Source organism: Hylobates moloch, unplaced genomic scaffold (genome assembly GCF_009828535.3).
Source record: "Hylobates moloch isolate HMO894 unplaced genomic scaffold, HMol_V3 SCAFFOLD_20, whole genome shotgun sequence".
NCBI classification, from domain to species: domain Eukaryota; kingdom Metazoa; phylum Chordata; class Mammalia; order Primates; family Hylobatidae; genus Hylobates; species Hylobates moloch.
The window spans coordinates 40,806,777-40,825,151 of NW_026652295.1; the positions used below are offsets into that span (position 1 = coordinate 40,806,777).

The 18,375-nt window shown below is 47.3% G+C and overlaps 1 protein-coding gene across 9 annotated transcripts in view; it reads right to left on the minus strand.

Moving 5' to 3' along the window:
• The window catches only part of TRERF1 (transcriptional regulating factor 1), a 325,893-nt gene that overhangs the window by 209,962 nt on the left and 97,556 nt on the right, over window positions 1-18,375 (minus strand). For 4 of the 9 annotated variants that reach the window (XM_032140709.2, XM_032140706.2, XM_032140710.2 and 1 more), the window contains exons 1-2: window positions 17,127-17,255; window positions 16,613-16,709 (exon numbers count right to left, since the gene is read on the minus strand). The exons of 2 other annotated variants lie outside the window; for them this stretch is intronic. The gene's annotated coding sequence lies outside the window, so the exon portion shown is untranslated. Of the gene's footprint in view, window positions 1-16,612; window positions 16,710-17,126; window positions 17,432-18,375 lie in introns of those variants that run through there. 3 more of the 9 variants (XM_058432368.1, XM_058432364.1, XM_032140707.2) reach the window with 2 other exon arrangements.

Here is an 18,375-nt window from a genome sequence, read left to right on the forward strand (position 1 = left end):
GGTGGGTGCCTGTAATCCCAGCTACTTCAGGAGGCTGAGGCAGGAGAATCGCTTGAACCCAGGAGGCAGAGGTTGCAGTGAGCCAAGATTGTACCATTTCACTCCAGCCTGGGCAAAAACAGCAAAACTCTGTCTCAAAAAAAAAAAAAAAGAAAGAAAGAAAATCAAACAAGCAAACAAACAAAAATGTCTTCTGGGGTTTCATAGAGAGAGAATTAAAATACACAAGACTTCAAAAGGCATAAGGGAGGTAAAAAGAGCCTAAGTGTTGTAAATGGCCTGAATTGTCGAGAAAATGGCTAAAACATTAATTAAGAGTAAGCTCTTTAAAAGTTTTTGTATTTTTTGAGGAGACATGGATGGCATGTATACAGAGCCCGGTGCATCTACTCAAAAAATACAAAAACTTAGCCAGGCATGGTGGTGCACTCCTGTAGTGCCAGCTACTCAGGAGGCTGAGGCGGGAGGATTGCTTGAGCCCAGGAGGTCGAAGCTATAGTGAGCTGTGATCACGCCACTGCACTCCAGCCTGGGTGACAGAGTAATACTCCTTTCTAGGAATTTACCCCCAAAAAAAGAATCTAAGATGAACTTAAATATTTATGTACAAGGATATTTATCAAAGTATTATTTATAATAGTTAAAAAATGATAAATAAGGTAAATTCCTAATAATAGGGACTAGTTAAATAAGTTACGGAGGCCAGGCGCGGTGGCTCACACCTGTAATCCCAGCACTTTGGGAAGCTGAGGCGGGCATCATGAGGTCAAGAGATTGAGATCATCCTGGCCAACATAGTGAAACCCCGTCTCTACTAAAAAAAAAAAATACAAAAGTTAGCTGGGCATGGTGGGGGGGGCACCTGTAATCCCAACTACTCAGGAGGCTGAGGCAGAAGAATCATTTGAACCCGGGAGGCGGAGGTTGCAGTGAGCTGAGATTATGCCACTGCACTCCAGCCCAGGCAACAGTGCGAGACTCCATCTCAAAAATAAATAAATAAATAAATAAGTTATGGGACCCAGTGCCCCGTACACAGTAGGCACTCCCTAAATATCTGTTGAACATAGAGTCCATATGAAAGGATAATAAGCGTCTGGGCGCAGTGGCTCACACCTCTAATTCCAGCACTTTGGGAGGTCGAGGCAGGCAGATCACGAGGTCAGGAGATTAAGACCATCCTGGCTAACACGGTGAAACCCCGTCTCTATTAAAAATACAAAAAAATTAGCTGGGCATGGTGGCGGGCACCTGTAATCCCAGCTACTTGGGAGGCTGAGGCAGGAGAATGGTGTGAACCTGGGAGGCGGAGCTTGCAGTGAGCCAAGATCACACCACTGCACTCCAGCCTGGGTGACAGAGCGAGACTCTGTCTCAAAAAAAAAAAAAAAAAAAAAGATAATAAGCAATTATTTTTTTAAGTTTCCAAAAAATATTTAATTAGTAAGTATTAAATCACATTCAAAAGAACCTTAATATGATTTTGAAAGCATAATATCATAGCTAATATTTATTAAGAACTTACTATCTGCTAGGCACAGCCCCAGATGTTTTACATGTATTGTCTCATTTCATTTCACCCAGGCCTATTGTTATTTAAAGTGAATGAAGGATCCTGGATTCAAATCCAGGCAGTGTGACTGCAGTGCTTAAATTCTTAATCACTAGACTTTACTGCCTAGAAAAAATACTGGAAGGAAATATATTAAAATGTTAACAGGGAGGAATTAAAGCCCATTTTTATTTTCTTCCTTATCTGTGTCAGTATTTTCCAAATTCTCTATAATCACTATGAATTATTTGCAATCTCCCTCTAAAAAAAAAAATATATATATATATATGTATATATATATATACATATGAACTACTTTCACTTACCATTTATACAATTTCAGTGAAAAAGTCTTAACGCTAACAAAGCTTTCAATTATGTCTGCTCCAGGCCTTAGAAGCAGCAGACTGTGGTGTAAATGTGAGGCGGAACATTCTGACCAGGAAAGGCTGATGAGCCTGATCCAGAGACTACAGAGCCCATGACTTCCATTCCACAAATACGTCATCATCATCTTGCTTAGCAAGTGTGGATTTTTACACACATTCTGCTAGTTAATCTTCCTCATAACCAAGTAGATGTGACCACCTCAGGAAACGGAGGTTCAGGAAGCTGAAGCGACCCTCCTAAGGACACACAAGGGCACTCCAGCTCTGGTTGGAGGTCCTCCCACTTGCAGCCCAGCCACCAACGGTTCCCCCAAATCATGCGGAATAATTTGGGGCAGACCTGAGAGCACATTCAGCCCCAAACACTTCTGGAAGCTAACAACGTGTGTGAACCACACACCCATCGTGCCCAAAGCCCAGGGATGGCACTGAGGTCCCACCCTCACAGAGTTTCACCCCCTCAGAAAATGATTATGCAGAAGAGTGAAGAATATGGCTTCACAGTTCTCAAAGCACTTCTGCATTTTTTTAAATCTCATTTTACTCTCAAAATAAACCTTTTCAGTCAGTAAAACAAAGGTACTGAGAGGACAAGGAAAATGAGGCTCCAAGAGTTAGACTGCTGTCCACGAATAGCCCCAGAGGGTTGGCGTGGTGTTCCTTCCACCATACTATCATAGGCATATTTTTGAAGGAAACTCAAGCCATGCTGTCTGGTAAGGCGAAATGGGAGGTAGGATAAGCAAGGGGGAAAAGAACCTGCTTTTACAGTCACCCAGGTCTGAGTTCCTGAGTCTGAATCCCTGCCCTGCAATTTACTAGCCATATGACCTTGAATGAGCTTCTGCATTTCTTTGTGCCTCCATTTCCCCACCTGTATAACAAGGATAAGAATGCCTTCCTCAGGCAGTTGTTCTGAGGGTTAAATGGGGTAACAGACCTAAAATGATGGTGTGCATCTGCACTTAGTAGGCAGCTGTTATTGATTTATTTATTTTTGAGACGGAGTCTTACTCTGTCGCCCAGGTTTGAATGCAATGGCGTGATCTCAGCTCACTGCAATCTTCGCCTCCCAGGTTCAAGCGATTCTTCTGCCCCAGTCTCCCGAGCAGCTGGGATTACAGGTGCCCGCCACCACACTTGGCTAATTTTTGTATTTTTAATAGAGATGGGGTTTTACCATGTTGGCCAGGCTGTTCTCGAACTCCTGACCTCAAGTGATCCACCCACCTTGGCCTCCCAAAGTGCTGGGATTACAAGAGTGAGCCACCGTGAGCGGCTGCAGCTGTTACTTTTTAAAATGTATCCTGTCCCCCGACATATACAAGGTGAGGTCGCCATGGCCAGAGCACATTGCCTCACCTTCCTAAAGAAAACAATCCCCCTGGCCGGGCGCAGTGGCTCACGCCTGTAATCCCAGCACTTTGGGAGGCCGAGGCAGGTGGACCACCTGAGGTCAGGAGTTCGAGACCAGCCTGGGCAATATGGCAAATCCCCGCTGCTACTAAAAATTCAAAAATTAGCTAGGCATGGTGGTATACACCTGTAGTCCCAGCTACTTGGGAGGCTGAGGCAGGAGAATTGCTTGAATCTGGGAGGCGGAGCTTGCAGTTAGCCGAGATCACACCGCTGCACTCCAGTCTGGGCAACAGAGCGAGACTCTGTCTCAAAAAAAAAAAAAAAAGAGAAAAAAAGAAAGAAAATAACCCCCTTGTGCTTTTCCAAATTCTGCCATCCTGGTTAAGACTAGATTCATATCAGCTACTTGACTTTTTAAAACTCTTTCCAAGTTTTTAAATTTAAGCCCCAAAAGTGTCCTCACAGAAGGAGCAGGTAAGAGTTGAGGAGGACAGAAGGCTGAGACCCCAGGCTCTGTGTTCTGTGCTTCTGTGCAGATTATATCAGAGGGTTTACATATGGGAGGACACAGCACACGGCCTGCCCTGAAGGGAATCACACAGGTGAGCACAGGATGGGAAGGGAGGGGAAGGAGGGCAGCCCACCAACAGAGTGGAGAGTGGAAAGGGAGTGTCACAGAGTACATGGCCAGGGGCCTCAAGGAAGAAAAGGGGACAGACACAGAAGTGAAAGTGCCTCTTAGAAACTGAAAAAGAGCAGGCGAGATGGAGAGAGAAATGGCAGGCCATGCCGTAGAAAGATGGCAATGCTTCTCCTTGAACAACACTGCCTCTTGCCCCTGTGTTTCCAACACTTTCCTAAGTGGTCTCCTGGCCTGCAGACTCGACCCCTCCAGACTGGACTCCGTTCCCCCACACATACTTCCTAACTCCAAAACCTTCAGTGACTCCCCACTGCCTACAGGGTCAGGACTACACTCCGTAACGTGACATCAGGTTCTCCCTGCCCAATCCCTGCTCACCTCTCCAGCCTCATCATCTGGCAACTGTCTCTGAGATAGTACGTGCCAGGCCCCAGGATGGGTGCTGGGGACACAATAAATAAGACATGGTATACCCTTAAGAAGCTGAAAGTCGGCTGGGCGCAGTGGCTCATGCCTGTAATCCCAGCACTTTGGGAGGCAGAGACGGGGGGGCGGGGGCGGATCACCTGAGATCAGGAGTTCGAAACCAGCCTGGCCACCATGACAAAACCCTGTCTCTACTAAAAATACAAAAATTAGCTGGGCGTGGTGGTGGGCACCTGTAATCCCAGCTACTCAGGAGGCTGAGGCAGGAGAATCACTTTAACCTGGGAGGCGGAGGTTGCAGTGAGCTGAGATCGCACTGCTGTGCTCCAGCATGGGCAACAGAGCAAGACTCTGTCTCAAAAATAAATAAATAAATAAATAAGACTCCAAAACAAACAAACAAACAAAGGGACTCCGAGGGCGCCCTGACCCATTCCACCATGTGAGGACCCGGTGAGAAGATGACCATCTAAGACCAAATCTGCCCCTGCCTTGTTCTTGGACCGCCTGGCCTTCTGAACTGTTAGAAATAAAAGTTTGTTGTTTGAGCCACTCAGTCTATTACATTTTTGTTATAGTAGCCCCAAACAAAGACAGAGGGATAAGCCTAGCTGCTCCAGACAGTATGTCCTGTGAACTTCTTCAGAAATTCTGCCTTTGTCTGGTGGGCATCACTGTGTGTCGTATTTCCATGTTCACATGACAGTCCTTCACTAGACTCTGAGATCCTCTTATTTGTCCTGGCATTTCCAGCCACTGGGACAATCCTGATATATGGCAGGCACTCAATAAATGCTTGATGAACAAGTCGTCAGCAAAACCACCCACCGTGGCCTGGCAGGGATGGGGGCAGGGCACTCATGTCTTCTAACAAGGCTATGAGACCCTTGACCTTCCTTAGAATAACAGCTCACTCCAGGAACTCAGGAAAGATTGTCTTAAACATCCTGAGCACTCTACCCGTAGCTGTCAACGGCAGGCCTCATTGGCAGCTCTAGATATTTTGCTGAGGTTCTTAGAGTCTAGAGGTCTGTACATAGCAAGCAGACAGTGACTAGGCAATTTCTAAAGGCAGCATAGTCTAAGGATCAGGAGCCAGTCTTTGGAGCGGGTCCTGAGTTTGGATACCAGCTCCGCCACGCAGCACCTGTCCTTAAACAAGTTGCTGAAACCCCCCGAGCCTCAGTTTCCTCAAGTGTAAAGTGGACATCACATCTGCTTCTTACAATTGTAGGAGAATGAAGTGACTAAAATATCCACACAAGGCCAGGCACATTGTAAGCTTTCTATAAATAGCAGTTACTACTACTAAAGCGATCTGGAGCCCTAATTCTGATACCCCATGGCCATCTATGCAAATTCCTGAGCCCCTAAATAGTCTCTTCTTGGTGTGCTCTGGGAGGCAAAAGATATCCAACCTCTGACTCACAATATGTTGCCAAAATTCTCCTGGAATTCCCAAGAGAAAATGTATTTTAATTCCCTCTAACTTTAAAAATTAAACAGTTCTTACAGCATTTTGGGGTGGCAGGGGTGAGGAAGGAGACTGTGAAATCCAACAAGCAGCTTTTAAAAGGTTGCAAACTGACTGGAGAAAGAAAGGACAAGGCAGCTGGAGGGGGTGAGAAGCGGGGATGGAGACAATCCCCTGAGTTTCTGCTATTATTGAATACCCCAACTCTCAAAGTAGCCCGGCTGCCCCCTCCTCCACGTGGGCTAAGCTCTGTTAATGAGAAAGCCGAGCTCTGCCTACATTACCACAATAATGATTTCCCGGTTGCATTTTTACATGCCTGCCGCTTTATCATAGCAGAAGTAGACATATATTTTCAATAAATCCCTTCTCTCCTTTCCCCTCCCCAACTCGAGCTCTCCCAGTAAATGCTGTTCCCTCTGCACCCTCCCCCAACGCAATCCCAACCCTGGAGCACAATGAGTTCCACTAATCAAAACAGAAAGAAAAAGAAAAATGGAAAAATCACAGCTGCTGAAAAACAGCATTTGCTCCAAGTCAAAGCCCTCTACATTTTTTCTGCACGCAGCATTTACTTCTTCAAGGACACATCACCCCGCCTCTATCAGAAATCTTACGTAGAGTTGCTCAAAGGGGAAGGAGGAGGGGGTGGGTGAAGAAATCTAATATTCAGTCTCTTTCCTATTTTGACTAAGCCAGCACAGACAGAAATATAGATAAGGCCTTGAATAACTGATTTAACAAAATGTCACTTATTAAAAGGAATGGGGGATGGGACAGCATTTGCATTCGAGAGCTCAGTTAAACCACCCCAGCTAAAGGCTGCAAGGCCAAGGCAGGGCAAGGGAGAAGAAAATATTTCTCAGGTCTGGTCTTCTTCAGTGGCTGCAAGGACTGGGCCTGGTAGCAGAGAAGCCTGGATTTCTCCTTCCATTAAGAACCAATGGGGAGAAAACCAGAGGTTTTAAAAAAAAAAAAAAAAGAAAAACCCAGCTGATTCTTAAGTAAGCATTTTTACAGCACTAACTAGTGTCAGGCTTTGTGCTAGAGGCCGGGGGGTACAGAAATGAGTGATGACCCAGTTCTGCCTTCCCCAAGCTCCCAGTCCAGAGGGGTGAAAGACACGTCCCACCATAAGTATGACAGCAGCAGCCTTATAAACCAAGGGCAGCAGGAGCCCAGGAACAGCCCCTTCTAGCCCACCCACTGCCCTGGCCAGGCCCAGGCACACAGAGTCATCAAGAAAGACTTAAGGAATGAGCGTTTGCGAGGTTTGAATTCCACACTGCCTTCTAAAGAAGCTCAGACTCTTCAAAAGGAAAGAGGCCCCTAAATGTCCTTACTTACTGTGGCTCCCCCGAAAACCCCTCAGCTCGCATGTATTCACCCAATTAACAAAGAAAAGCTAACTCAAGCCCCAATACTTCAGAATCAGCCTCATTACTGGCATCCTTCAGTTGAATTTAAGGGAGCTTGGTATCTCCTATTGTAATGACAACAGAAGGAACTCAAACGACACTCTTATTAAAACTCCTTGGGCATCAACTCCAGCTTTTTTTCTTTTCCTTTAAAAAAAAATCCTTCAAAGGAGTTAGATTGGGGGCAGTTTCCCAAAGACCAAGGGAGGCCCCAGGAGCAGCCTCTGTAATGACAAAGACCCCTAGGGGCCCTCAGGAAGGATTCTTTCTGAGGCAGCAAGCTGTCTAGGGCCCTGTTATCTCCAAAGTCAGAGCCCAGGGGCTAGAGGCCACACCATCTAGAAATGACCACTAGACCACCCAGGTCCCTCTGCTGAGGGGCCCCACAGAAGGGACAGAGCTGACAGTAGGACACAGATGGCAAATAGCTGCCCAATTTGTTAAAGTCAAGTCTTGGCCTTCATTATAAGGCAGCCTTAAAGCTTTGTGCTCCAGAATAATGGAGGCAGACAATTTAAGTTTTCAAAAATGTCATGCCAAAAACATGCTTAAATCATCTGAGTATTTCCAACTAAGCTCATTGGAGTTGTAAGCCCAAAACACCCAGATGATCTTCCTGGTTTCCACGATCTTTTACATATATTCTGTGCCACATTCTTTTATTTAATGCTGTATAGTATTATCTATTTCAGAGTGCACAAAATTTGGAAACCATTCAAATTGTGGCATTAAATCAGGGCTTTGGATGCTGGCTGAACAGGTGACTCTTAGTTGATCATTTATTTTCATTTTCCAATTTTACTTCTCGAGCCTCAGTTTCCTCAGCTATAAAATGAGGATATCTACCTTCTCTGGTTGTTGCAGAACACGAATAAGAGATGTCAAAGAGGCTTTGGAACTATAAAATGAGAGTTATTTCAGTGATGGCCTCCACTTCCTCTCTCTCTGATTTTTCGTTGATTTCTTCCTTCTCTCTATGAAACCAAATTGGTATCAGTTCCACTGTTTTTCAAAATCAACGACACATCTTTATTATACAAATACAAGAAGAAGCCCCATTATCCACAGGTGTGGCAAAATCTCAATAATTGCAAAATCTAGGTGATGAGTACAAGAGAGTTCATTATACTAGCCTCTCTGCTTTTGTGTATGTTTAATGTTTTTTCATAATAACGATCATTTTTAAATAAATAAATAAATAAATAAATAAAGCTTCACCTTCTTAGGCAGAGGCCTGGAGCCCGATTAGTGAAAAGCACTGGATATCTTTTTAAAATGAGAATTGACTTTCTAGCATACACAGTAAGACTAGGGGCTAATGACTGCTTTTAGGTAGATTCAGCTTTATAGCACAATCCTTATTTGCAAAACAAACACTGAATGCAAATGAAGACGGCTAAGACTGTACAACCTCAGTCGGGTTTCTTGGGGTAGGTTCAAGGTTCTCCTGCACCCAGTTCACAGGATTCTTTGTGGAGCAAACCAAGTTTATTTGGCCCTTTGGATGGGCAGGTCCTAGATTCTGAACATGGTATCAGAATTTGAACCTGTATTGACTGGCACTGCCCAGCCAGCATTTCTGAGGCCAGCCTTCCGACGAGAAGAGCAGTTTCGCTAAAGGATCACAGAGAACTTGAAAACCCCAAATGGAAGGCAGCTACACGTAGGGAACAACAGTGGGAGTGGACAAGGGAAATGTTTCGCTGGCTGTCAGATTTTATATCTGAAAAGGAGACCTGGCTGAAGATCAAGTCGCCTCACTGCTGCCTCTGTTCTATGCCTCTTACCGTTGACATCGCACTTTCCATACATGATCTGATTCCCCCTCACAACTTGGAGAGGAGAGGTGAAGATGATACCAGCCCTCTTTTTATAGATGCAGAGAGGCTCAGAGGTCGACTAGTCCAGAGCCTTGGTGTAGAGCTGGATCTCAATCCAGATCTGACTCTCTCCTTTTCCACCCACCTCCCATGCAGACCCCATGGCTGGGAACCACCGAGGCCGGTAGTACATGGGATATTTTTTGTGAAAGATAACCTAAACAACAGGCAGCCTTTGCCTTTGTTTTTTTTTTTTTTTCTTTTTTTTTTTTTTCTTTTGAGCTTCTTGCTCAAAGCCTATGACAGTACTCACCAACTCTGAACAGGGCTGAAAATCACAGAAGTCTTTTTCTAATCATAGTTTTCAAATAAATTTAATGTGAGGCCCAAATTACTTTAACTGAAGACTTTTTTCTCCAAACTAAAGAATTCACTCTTTCCTCTGTGCCGCTCAGTAACGCAGTCAGACGTTCAGAAAAATGCAGTACCATTTCTGATGCAGTCTTAACCCTTGAGTCTCTGGCTGGTACCAAGTCCTAAGCCCAAACTCCTTCCCAGGGACAGGGCAGCCTCAGCCTGGGGAGGCAGAGCATCTCGGTCCTCCACAGAGTCCCCTGCCTGCCCACTCCTTACCATCTGCCCTCTTACCAGTTTTTCTTCCCTGTCATGATGGAGCAAGCCCCCGACGTATCCCCTACCCCCCCACAAAGGTCAGATCTTCCCCTCAGACCTTCTCAAGGGCTTTTTGCTCAACTGACCCAACTCGTTTCTCTTGATCAATCACTCCCTCTCCGCTGATCTTTCCCATCAGCACACAAATTATCAACCCTTCCAAAAAACCTCTTTCCCTTGTGCACATCCTTCCAGCTCCCACTCCATTTCTCTGCTCCTCGCCCTTCATCGTCAAATTTTGCCAAAGAGTTGACTACACAGGCTGTCCGCAGCTCCTCCCTCACGATCCCCTCCCAACCCTCTCCAGTCATGGTCCCAGCCAATCCTTCGCTCCACTGAAACTGTTCTTCACAAGTCACAGACAGATCCCATTTTGCCAAATTCAGGGCCTGGCGCAGTAGCTCACACCTGTAATCCAGCACTCGGGGAGGCCAAGGCAGGTGGATCACCTGAGGTCAGGAGTTTGAGACCAGCCTGGCCAACATGGTGAAACCCCGTCTCTACTAAAAATATAAAAACTAGCCAGGCGTGGTGACGCATGCCTGGAGCCCCAGCTACTCGGGAGGCTGAGGCAAAAGAATCACTTGACGGCTGGGCGCGGTGGCTCACGCTTGTAATCCCAGCACTTTGGGAGGCCGAGGCGGGAGGATCATGAGGTCAGGAGATCGAGACCATGGTGAAACCCTGTCTCTACTAAAAATACAAAAAAAATTAGCCGGGCGTGGTGGCAGGCGCCTGTAGTCCCAGCTACTGGGAGAGGCTGAGGCAGGAGAATGGCTTGAACCCGGGAGGCGGAGCTTGCAGTGAGCCGAGATTGCGCCACTGCACTCCAGCCTGGGCGACAGAGCAAGACTCCATCTCAAAAAAAAAAAAAAGAATCACTTGAATATGGGACGCAGAGGATGCAGTGAGCCGAGATCGCGCCACTGCACTCCAGCCTGGACAACAGAGCAAGACTCCATCTCAAAAAAAAAAAAAAAAAAAAAAGATGAAACAAATCCAATGGTGATTTTTCTGGCCTTAGCAGCCTCATGAAACACTACACACACAGACACACACACACAGCACACACACCCTTCACACTGCCTGTCCTGCTCTCTCCACGGGCTGCTTAGGGCATTCTGTCCACTCTCCTGCATTTAAATGCTCTCTCCATGCTGATGGCTCCCACATTTTTATCTCGTGCTAGGTGGTAGATCAGATTATCCTACTTGACATCTCCACTTTGAGTCTAACAGGCACCTCAAACTTAGTGGTGCCCCAACTAAAATATCTTGATTCTGCCTGCCTCCCTCTCCCAATCTTTCTTCATCTCAGGAAACAGCACCACCATCTACTCAACTGTACAAGCCAGAAACCTCAGAGTTCTAGATGCTTCTCTCCACCCCACAGCAGCCCTGCCCATTCTACTCCTAATGAGCATCTCACACCCACCCACTCCTCTCCATGCACCTCCTTCGCCTCCTCCTCCACCTGCCTCTTTACTGTGCTCTGCCTTTCTCTGCTCTCTCCTCCACCAATGCAATCTTCTTAAAATGTGAATTAGGGACTGTCGCTTCCCACTCCAAACTTTCTTTTGTTTGTTTGTTTTGTTGTTGTTGTTGTTTTTGAGATGAAGTCTTGCTCTGTCACCCAGGCTGGAGTACAGTGGCGCGATCTCCACTCACTGCAAAATCCACCTCCTGGGCTCAAGTGATTCTCCTGCCTCAGCCTCCCATGTAGCTGGGATCACAGGCATCCGCCACCACGCAGCCTAATGTTTGTATTTTTAGTAAAGACAGTGTTTCACCATGTTGGCCAGGCTGGTCTGGAACTCCTGACCTCAGGCTATCTGCCCCCTTCGGCCTCCCGAAGTGCTAGGATTACAGGTGTGAGCCACCGTGCCCAGCCCCACTCCAAACTTTCAGTGGCTTCCCACTACACTTCAAATGAAATGTAAACCTTTTCAAAGCCCAGAGAGTCCCGCACAATCATCTCATGCCACCCTCCCTCCTTCATCCTGTGCCTCTTTGAGTTCTCCAAAACCAAAGTCATTCTGCACAGGCTCTCCTCTGCTTCATGTGCTGTCTCCCCCGACCCCCAAACCTCAGAGAGGCCTTTCCAGGCTACTCCAGTGAAATCCATCCAAGTCACTGGACTTGTGGTTTCATCAGAGCACTGATCACAATTGGCAAGCTATATTTCTTTATATGTCTGCCTGTGGACTGTAAGTGAAGTGGTAAGGGTAGGGGTATGGGTAGAGGGAGATGATTATGTCTCTTTTAATTATCAATATATTTCTGGAGCTTTAACATAGTGCCTGGCAAATAGTAAGTCCTCAATAAGAAGCTGCCGCATGTATGAAAGAAACCAGGGCTGCTTATGGCATTAAAAAAAACCTTGTTCTGAGGCCAGGTGTGGTGCCTCACGCCTGTCATCCCAGCACTTTGGGAGGCCAAGGTGGGCGGATCACTCGAGGCTAGGAGTTCAAGACCAGCCTGGCCAACATGGTGAAACCCTGTCTCTACTAAAATAAAATTTAAAATAGCTGGGCATGGTGGTGCATACCTGTAATCTCAGCTACCTGGGAGGCTGGGGCAGGAGGATCACCTGGACCCGAGAGGCAGAGGCTGCAGTGAGCTGAGACTGAGCCACAGCAATCCAGCCTGAGTGAGACAGCGAGATGCTGTTTCAAAAAAACAAACAAATAAAACCCTCGTTCTTTGAGCTCAGAGTTATCACTGTTATTTAGGCACATGGGTTCTTTGTCCCCTTCCTGCTCTATCAAACATATAAAAAGAAATGTTTATGTTGCTAAACCAAACCCCAACAGCTCAGCATATGCTACCCCATGCCAGCTCATTGTCTTCCATGATGAAAGATCAAGAATCATCTGTTCCTTCAGTAAACCAAATTACTACAAGCAGCTACTCTGAGAACTTAAAATTCTTAGAAAATATCACAGAGGCTTTTTGTTGTGTGTTTTCTTTTGCCCAGAAGAAAAGATTTATTAAGAGAGCCCTGGGGGTCAAACTCATGTTACTGAGACTATATTATTCCTTAAAAATGCCCACAGCACCCTTGTGGCAACGCACGCCAGTAACTGGAATCCAGCTGTTCTTGTCCTCCTCTCTCCACAAAAGAAATCAACTATACGTTAGTTCTCCTTTATTTTATTGGTTTCCCTCCAACATGCAAATTCAGAAATATCATTAATCCACAAGACCCCAGATGATTTTAATCCTCCCTCCTTCCTCAGCCACACAGTTTTATGAGGTCAGAAATAAAATGAGCTGAATTCAACTGCCTTTAGAGTAGGACCACAAGCACCACTTATACCGCCTGGGGTATAAGCCACTTGCCTAGATCCTTACTTTTCTTTTTTTTGTTGTTGTTTTTGTTTTTTTGAGACAGAGTCTTGCTCTGTCACCCAGGCTGGAGTGCAATGGCATGATCTCGGCTCACTGCAACCTCTGCCTCCCAGGTTCAAGCGCTTCTCATGCCTCATCCTCCCAAGTAGCTGGGATTACAGACCCCCACCATCACGCCCGGCTAATTTTTGTATTTTTGTAGAGACGGGGTTTCACCATGTTGGCCAGGCTGGTCTTGAACTCCTGACCTCAGGTGATCCGCCTGCCTCGGCCTCCCAAAGTGCTGGGATTACAGGCATGAGCCACCGCGCCCAGCCCTAAATCCTTACTTTTCATGGCAATGTCCAAAGTCAATAAAAACATCAAGAGTTTCTCCCAAAAATGCCCATAGTGAAATACAGAGAATCCTGGTGATAAAAATGATACTATATCATTATTATGAACCTTATCACAAATATTCAGCCAAATCCCAATTACCCACAGAAAGCAGGCAAAGCCACACTGGGCTTTCTGGTCTCCAGCTTCTCCCCAAAGCTATCTCCTCCTGCTACCTGGGAATAAGAGCTTGATTATCCTTAGACGTGACCAAGGATTAGACAAGTTAACCAGCTGGCTGGAGAAGAAACTTCTAAGATGAACAGAAATTATTTTTGGTACCTAGGATATGTACATGCTGTACTCTCTGTTAGCGCATAGAATTGGGAATTTTTTGTCCAAGACACTGGCAGACATTTATTCATAAGTATTTCCTTGTGTTTGATGGTCAGGATCACCAGGCCATTCAAGAGTCCTTTCTGGAATATCAAGGATCAAATCCGCTTTCTCCATGAGAAGACAAAAACAGAAGTTAATCAGCTCACCCAAGTCCATGAAGCAATTGGCCGTTGGCTCAGGAAGAGACTGTCAAGACCTCTGGAGACCTCGCTTACAAGACACAGAATTTCAGAGCCAGAAGGGAACTCACGGATCAAACCACACACTTTTAAGGTTAAAAATCCAAAGCCCAGAAATGGCTAGAAATTGGTACCTTCCGCACCTTTCTTTCCAGCGATGTTTCCCCCAGCCTTGAGCATCAAACTACCTTTAAGTTCTTTGTCACTTTACAAATACTGTAAACTTGAGCCAACTAACTATTGAACACAAGACAATTTTAACACTTCCTGGCTAATCAGCTTCACAGAGAATCCTTACATTTGTCAAAAAAAATAACGCTTTCGGTTATTATGACCAACACACCCATTAAAGAAGGAGAAAAAGAAAACTGTAAACAAGCTTTATTTTTTGTGACCACACATTTTATTATACAAACAGCAAAGAACACGACAGTCTGTCTCCTCTTTTACACTTTAAGTTCCTAACTCAACAAAAACTACAGGCCCAAGCCGGTTAAAGGAGGCAAAACTGAGTACTTTCCACACAGTTCATAGAACAACTGTTTTCACAGCAAGCTCACATAAATGCTATGTGATAATAACACATGCCTGCTATGTGGAAGCCTGCTTACCAAGCTGTGAAAAGACCCATGTTTACTATGGAACCTGCAAAATTAATCTTCTCATACAGCAGAAGGGAAATGCTCTTTTTGGGATGTCAAGCTGGCTTCTAAACAATCCTCTGGCGAAAATGGACATGCCTAAAAGGGCGGAGCCCAGAGAGGTGTGTCACTCCGGGTATCAATTCCTATAAATCAGATCCTGACAATCACCACAATATTTTAAACAGAACGAATTATGATTCATGGGCCTTCAAGCCTTTATTACCGCAAGAACATTCTCGGTAGAAGAGAAAAAAAAAAAAAAAACCTACTGTGACTTGATTAATGGCCAAAGCAAGACAATAAAATAAATCTCATAAATATAAGGAAAAAAACCTGAATGACTGCTCTTGGCTCTGAGGCTAGGCATGTAAATAATTCCACCCTGGAATGAACATACATAAAGATTTTGTTTACCCTCCCAGCAAATACAACAACCAGACTCAGATTTTCATCAGGTAAAAATAATAGCTAATTTGTTTAACTAATGCCTGGTTAGCAATATTTGATAAGCAGCAATAATATTTAATTCCCAACTAACTCAACTCTCAAACTGCCAAATATCAACCCTCAATCTGGAAATCTGATGACAGTTAGGACGGAAAAAAAGCACTCTCCATCAGCAATGTGTAGCGAGTTTTTTAAAACCCATTTTTCTCGACCCTGCTAGAACAGAGCGTGTCTACAGAATTGCAGAAAGCTTAACCAACCTCGGTTAACCCCACTGCCTAGTGGCTACTCCCTAACCCTACTAAACGTCTCTGGGTTGGACCCAAGATGCTAAAATTATCCTAGCAAAGTTAAAACTCCCAGCATCATCAAGGTAGCTGACAACCAAGACCTACAACTCTTCTGCAGAAACCAGTAGGCTGAGAACCAAGAAAACAGAGGCAAGGAGAGGCAAAGGCTGCTGGTTAACTAGTTAAGCGCTGAGGACTCCTGCTGTTATCCTCTCCAGTCAGTGAGCATCAACACCACACTTCCTATCGCCCAACTCCTTTCTTAAAAGGGTCAGTGATGCAGAAGGTGGGTGCTAACTGGGACAACTTAAAACTCCCCTTCTTAAAGCTCTCCTCAATGACCTGCTGAAAAGTGCACCTGGACCGGTTTTCAGGAGACATTTTTTAATGAACTCTTTAGCCACTCCAGGGGCGGTCATTCCTAAGCACGACTTCCACGCACTTCACAAGACAGCCCAGGCCACGCTGACTTGAAGCCATCCCCTTCAGTACGGGCACTTGCCAAAGCTGCGTCTAGTCTGGGGAAGAGTTTCCACAAAGCTGGCTCTAACAGGCCGGTAGAAGACACACGGAGGAACCAGAAAGCGTTTTCTTGTAACCTAAGGATGGCAGGCGCACATGCTCCAGTCCAGTGCTGGCCAGAGGCTGCCTGCCAGGTGCTCTCGGCCTCCGCCGGTGAATGAGCGGTTTGGTTTGGTTTTTAGTATCTGTTTCTTAAGACCACCGGCAGTAACTTCCCAGGCTCCCAAACTGAAGTTGGGGAGTGAAGGAACAGGTTTACCCCCTTACACATTTCTCCCATCTGGGTGGCCACACGAACTTCTGGGGAGTACCCAGCCCCCACAGAGCCCGCAGGAGCGTATACATACACATATGCATCATGTCAAAAACCCCAAAAGGCAGAGTCCTGCGGTTTCTTAGCTGGAGAATGAAGCCTTTATAACATCACAACCTCAAATGCAAGCCCACCATCACTACCTTTAAGCCAGGGTTGCCAATTCTAGCGCCCACCTCATCCCTCCCCCTTCGCTGGGATGCTGTGCAGCCCAGAGAGGGGAGACGGAAGAAGGGAAGAAGGGAGAAGGCCCTGCTTGCATAGTGAAAGTAAAGGGGGGGAGACTTCTCCTTCTCTGTCTCCCCACTCTTCCCTCCCCACTCCGCCCCACCCCCGTCTTCTCGAGGAGCATCCCCAAACTAATTTTTTAAAAATGAAACTTAATAAGCTTCTTGCCTACCTTGGCTGTTTCTGCAACAAGTGCATGGGCAATCTGACGAGAAGACCAGTCTCCGCTTGGGGGGTGAGATGGGGGGCGAGATGGGGGGCGAGCAGAGCTGATGGAGTAATTTCAATATTAATTTATGTCAGCCGCCTTCTCTCAGCGCTACTCACTTACAGTACTGCCCTCAGCCTGTAAACAAATATCGCTCCGCCAGGAAACATACTCCCCAGATGCAAGCCCCTCTCCCTAGCAGGGAACCTGGCCCCTCGCCCCCTCCCCCGCCGCAAGAGTGTGCTCCCCCACCCAGGGTAGGAAGCTTTGGGTTTCCAAAGCACCAACCCACCACCTCCTCCACCGCCCCAGCAAGAAACTTACTCGGTCCGTCTACGCCTCCACCCTCCCTTCAGGAAATCTACTCTCCATATGCATTCAGCCTCCCCGCAGGAAATCTGTTCCCCCTCCCCCCTTCTATATACATGCACCCCTCCCTCTCCTCCTCCCCATGCGCCCTCCCCGGCCAGAAACTTACTAGTGAGCAAGCGTGCAGGCTCTCCTGATGCTGGAAACTTACTCCCAGATATAGCGCCCGCCAGCCCCCTTTCCCAGCCCTGCTCCCCTTCCTGCCCTCCGCCGCAAGCAACTCCAAACTCTCCGCATCCAGCCGTTCTCCCTCCCCGGTGGAAATTTGCAGTGCCGGGCTGCGCGCGTGCATCCACCCTCCCCTTCAGGAAACTTACTCCCCATCTGCATGCACCGCCTCTCAGCCATCGCTTAGAGGGAAGGGGGTGTGCTGGGGAGACAGAAATACATATGTATCTCTCGCCCCTCCCCCGGTCGCAGCCCACTCGGGGCCGAGCCGCGGTAACCTGGCCTTACCTTTGCATTGCTCCCCATCCTCGCCCCCTCCCTTAACCCTCCTTATCCGCTCCCCGGTACCCCCCTTTTTTCACCCATTACCCACCCCTAGCAACCGTTCCCAAGCTCCTCTCGGCCTTTTTTTTTTTTTTTTTAAATCCAGGATGCAAATTCCTCCCCTGTCAGCAAATCGACTGTCAAATTATTTTCTTGCAAAAGGAGAAAGGCGGGGTGCGGGGGGGGGAGCAGGAGCAAAAAGGGGGGAGGGCGGGGGAAGGGAGGGAGAGGGACCGAGGTGGGGAGAGATATCCCTCCGCAGAGCTGGGTCTGGCCGCGGGCGGGGAAGCAGGAAGTAAGGTGTCCAGCGCCGCGGCCGGCTGGTCGTCAGCCGCGGCCCCCGCCCGCGTCCCCTTTCCCCCGGGGCGCAGCGCTCCAGCGGGCGCGGGCCGCCCGGCGCATTGTTCGCAGCCTTCGCGGCGGTGCGCGCTGACTTTATTTGTGCGCTTTGCGTGTGCGTGAGGTTGCACCTTTTGTAGGCTGGCGAGTCTCTGGACTAGGATGGGACGGGGGACACGGGCCCAGTTGCGGCCCTGCGCGAGCGGGACCTGTCAGCCCTGAGGTGCAGCGGACTCTCCGGCGTGGCCGGAAAATCGAGGCCGGGGAGAAGGCAGCGTGGCCGGGAAGCTGCCGCCTTAAACCCGGACCAGTGCAGGATTGCTTCCTGCGTAGCCGTCACGGTTATTGTAACGCGCTTTGCAAGCTAACGACTGGGGTTTGTGAGGGGGTTTGTTTATTTTTCTAAGGGTCTGCAAAGATGCCGAGGTCGAGGCGGGCTGCGAGGAGACGGTCCGCGCCTATCCCCACCGCACCCTGGCCTCGGTGGGGCTGGGAGAGGGCTGGGGCTCCGGAGAAGGGGCTGGAGG